This window comes from Arachis stenosperma, chromosome 7 (assembly GCF_014773155.1).
Source record: "Arachis stenosperma cultivar V10309 chromosome 7, arast.V10309.gnm1.PFL2, whole genome shotgun sequence".
Lineage (NCBI taxonomy): Eukaryota > Viridiplantae > Streptophyta > Magnoliopsida > Fabales > Fabaceae > Arachis > Arachis stenosperma.
The window spans coordinates 81,874,062-81,878,985 of NC_080383.1; positions in this window are offsets into that span (position 1 = coordinate 81,874,062).

Below are 4,924 nucleotides of genomic sequence, written 5' to 3' on the forward strand. Positions count from 1 at the left end.
ATCTGGATTCTGAGTTCCTAAAGAAGCCAATCATTCTGAATTTTAAAGGATAAAGTGAGATGCCAAAACTGTTCAGAGGCAAAAAGTTAAAGCCCCGCTCATCTAATTAATACTGATCTTCATAGATGTTTTTGGAGTTCATTGCATATTCTCTTCTTTTTATCTTATTTGATTTTTAGTTGCTTGGGGACAAGCAACAATTTAAGTTTGGTGTTGTGATGAGCGGATAATTTGTACGCTTTTTGGCATTGTTTTTAGTATGTTTTTAGTAGATTTAGTTAGTTTTTAGTATATTTTTTATTATTTTTAGTTAAAAATAACTTTTCTGGACTTTACTATGAGTTTGTGTGTTTTTCTGTGATTTCAGGTATTTTCTGGCTGAAATTGAGGGATCTGAGCAAAAATCTGATTCAGAGACTAAAAGGACTGCAGATGCTGTTGGATTCTGACCTTCCTGCACTCAAAGTGGATTTTCTGGAGCTACAGAAGCCCAATTGGCGCGCTCTCAACGGCGTTGGAAAGTAGACATCCTGGGCTTTCCAGCAATATATAATAGTCCATACTTTGCCCTAGATTTGATGGCCCAAACCGGCGTTCCAAATCAGCTCAAAACTGCCCAGCGTTTAACGCTGGAGCTGGCACAAGAATGGGAGTTAAACGCCCAAACTGGCACAAAAGCTGGCGTTTAACTCCAAGAAGAGTCTCTACACGAAAATGCTTCAATGCTCAGCCCAAGCACACACCAAGTGGGCCCGGAAGTGGATTTTTATGTCTTTTACTCATCTTTGTAATTCTTAAGCTACTAGTTCCCTATAAGTAGGACCTTTTACTATTGTATTTTTATCGGGGTAGCTATCTTTAGTCTTATGCTATCTTAGACCATGGGGCTGGCCTCACGGCCATCCCTAGACCTTGTTCTTATGTATTTTCAACGGTGGAGTTTCTACACACCATAGATTAAGGTGTGGAGCTCTGCTGTACCTCGAGTATTAATGCAATTACTATTGTTCTTCTATTCAATTCAGCTTGTTCTTGTTCCAAGATATCACTTGTTCTTCAACTTGATGAATGTGATGATCCGTGACACTTATCATCATTCTCACCTATGAACGTGTGACTGTCAATCACCTCCGTTCTATCTTAGATTGGGTGGATATCTCTTGGATTCTTTAATCGGAATCTTCGTGGTATAAGCTAGAATTGATGGCGGCATTCAAGAGAATCCGGAAGGTCTAAACCTTGTCTGTGGTATTCTGAGTAGGATTCAATGATTGAATGACTGTGACGAGCTTCAAACTCGCGATTGTGGGGCGTTAGTGACAGACGCAAAAGAATCACTGGATTCTATTCCGACATGATCGAGAACCGACAGCTGAATAGCCGTGCCGTGACAGGGTGCGTTGAACATTTTCACTGAGAGGAGGGGACTGTAGCCATTGACAACGGTGATGCCCAACATACAGCTTGCCATGGAAAGGAGTAAGAAGGATTGGATGAAGACAGTAGGAAAGCAGAGAGACGGAAGGGACAAAGCATCTCCATACGCTTATCTGAAATTCTCACCAATGAATTACATAAGTATCTCTATCTTTATCTTTATGTTTTATTCATATATCATCCGTAACCATTTGAGTCTGCCTGACTGAGATTTACAAGGTGACCATAGCTTGCTTCATACCAACAATCTCCGTGGGATCGACCCTTACTCGCGTAAGGTTTATTACTTGGACGACCCAGTGCACTTGCTGGTTAGTTGTGCGAAGTTGTGTTTATGCCATGGTATTGAGCACTAAGTCTTTGGTGCCATTACTAGGGATTATTTGAGTTGTGAAAAGTAGTGATCACAATTTCGTGCACCAAGTACACTAAACAACGAGTTAAAATGCTTTTAAATGATGCTAAGTACTACTTATTGGAAGAACCTTATCTTTTTAAAATGTGCTTAGAAGGTATAATCTGATGTTGTGTCTCAGATAAGGAATCACAGCAGATTCTCTGGCATTGTCATAGTTCCGTGTACGGAGGCCACTTTGGTGGTGAAAGGACGGCTACTAAGGTCCTTCAGAGCGGTTTTTATTGGCCGAATCTCTTTAGAGATTCTCGGAAAGTTATGTGGAACTGTGACAAGTGTCAGAGAGCCAGGAATCTCCCCAATAACCTTGAGATGCCGCAATAAGAAATTTTGGAGATTGAGTTGTTTGATGTATGGAGTATTGATTTCATAGAACTTTTTCCACCGGCATACTCAAACACTTACATCTTAGTGGCAGTTTATTATGTGTCCAAGTGGATGAAAGCAGTGGCTTTACCTGCTAATGATGCCAAAGTGGTCTTGAGCTTTCTTCAGAGGTATATTCTCAGCTGGTTTGGTGTCCCAAGGACACTTATTGTGATGGAAGAAGCCACTTCTGCAACCGACAGTTGGACTCACTTCTTCAGAGATATGGAGTCCGTCATAAGGTGGCAACCCCTTATCACCCACAGATAAGTGGACAGGTGGAGGTCTCCAACAGAAAACTCAAGAGGATTCTGGAGAAGACTGTTAGCTCTTCACGGAAGGACTAGGCTAGGAAGCTTGATGATGCTCTCTAGGCATATCAAAAGGCATTCAAGACTCCAATTGGCATGTCCCCTTATTAATTGGTCTATGGTAAAACTTATCACTTGCCAGTTGAGTTGAATCACAAAGCATATTGGGAAACAAAATTCCTGAACTCTGATGTCAAGGATGCGGGAGAAAAGAGGCTCCTTCAACTAGATAAGCTTGATGAATTTAAAAATTTTGCTTATGAGAATGTCAAGCTCTATAAGGAGATGACCAAGTTGTGGCATGACAAGAAAATAGCCACAAGAGCATTTGAACCAAACCAGAAAGTCTTACTATTCAATTCAAGGCTTAAGCTCTTTCCTGAAAAGCTGATGTCTTGGTGGTCAAGACCTTTTGTGATAACTAGAGTGTCATCGTATAGTCATGTGGAACTTCAGGAAGAAAATTTGGATAGAAGGTTCACGGTCAATGGCCAGAGGCTGAAGCACTATCTTGGAGGCGAGGTTGATCGCCAGAAGTCCGCTCATCTGCTAACTTAGCAGAGACGAATGTCAAGCTAACGACATTAAATAAGCGCTTGATGGGAGGTAACCCAACCGTCCGTATCCTTAGATTTCATATTTATTTTAGTTTTAATTTATTTGTTATAGTTCTTCACAGTGTTCCTTTGTTTTACATGTATTTTGGTCAAGAAAAAGGTTTAAAATAGGATCAGGATGAATCTGAGGGGGAAAAACCGAACACCCTGGAGAGGAATTGATTCAAGTGCTTTGGCGCTAAGCGCTAGGCTGGATGTTTAGCGCCGAGGAGCACAAATTTTGAAGGAAGTCTAGTGCGAGAGGGTCAAGCTGACAGCTTTGCAGTTCCTTCAACTTCTTGTATTTCTTCCACTTTTGCATGCTTCCTTTCCATCCTCTAAGCCATTCCTGCCCTGTAATTCCTGAAATCACTTAACACACATATCAAGACATCTGAGGGTAATAAGAGAAGATTAAATAAAAGGAAATAAAAGCCAAAGAAGCATGTTTTCAATCATAGAACAGAATCAGGAAGGAAAATATAAAATATGCAAATCATATGAATAAGTGGGTAAAGAGTTGATAAAAACCACTCAATTGAGCACAAGATAAACCATAAAATAGTGGTTTATCAAAGTCCTTGTTCGAGTGGCGCTAGATGCAGACCTGGGCATTTAGCATCGAAGAGCACGGATTTCAAGGGAAGGCCTCTGTTTGGGTGGCGCTAAACGTGGACCTATGTGTTTTGCGCCAACGAGCACACATTTCGAGGAGCATTTACGTCGACACTGGCGCTAAATAGAGACCTGGGTGTTTAGCGCCAGGATGTCCACCATTCCGGAATAAGCCATTGTCTTCGTGGTGCTAAACGCCAGGAGCGACGTTTCTCGCACGGCATGTTACAAAATTGAAATTGGCCTCTGTCTGGCTGGCGCTAAATGCGGACCTGGGCGTTTAGCGCCAACCCCTCATCCCTTCAAAAAGAAAATTTACGCTACGGCCAGTAGCGCCTTAAGGGGTTCTTTGAGAAGGAATTTTAAAATTTGAAGAGGAATCTCAGTGGGCCCAATGACCCCCTACCCTCCCCACTCAATTTTGCCTTTCACCCCACCCCCAAAATCTCTCTCTCCATTCCTCCTTTATAACCATTTCTCCCTATTCCTTCACCAATTAATTATTTTCAATTTCCCATTCTCCTTTCCACCTACGCACCATAACTCTAATTCAATTCAGTTACCCCTCCCCTCCCATAAACCAACCGAACCCCTCCCTCTCCCTATTTATAAATAACCATCCTTTTTCACCTTTTCACTACAACAACTCACATTCACCCCCTTTCACCTACCCTTTCCCTTCTTCTCTTACACAAAACAACATTCATTTCACGACTCTTTCTTTAACCACTCCAACGTCATATACCCAATTCCCTTCTTTTTTCCAACCTTTATTCTCAATTTTCCTTTTCTATCCCCCCTTTTTAAATCACCCTCCACCCATATTTTCCACCCTCTATTTTCTGTTCTTTATTTCTTTTTCTTTACTCAGGGACGAGCAAATTTCTAAGTTTGGTTAGGCCCACCACCATTTTTTTTGTGATTCATTCATATGGCACCCAAGACTAGAGAGTCCTCCTCTAGGATGAGAAAGGATAAAGCCCCAGCAACCGGTCCTTTTGACAACAACCGGTTCAGCTCCAAGGTCCATGAGAATTACTTTCACGAGATCACAAGCAAAAAGAAAGCGATCCCGGAAGTGAGATTTGATTTACAACCGAATGTGTATCTAGAGATATGGAAGCAGATTCAGAGGAGAGGTTGGGAGATTCTATGCAACCGCATGACTATAGTGGGTCACCTGA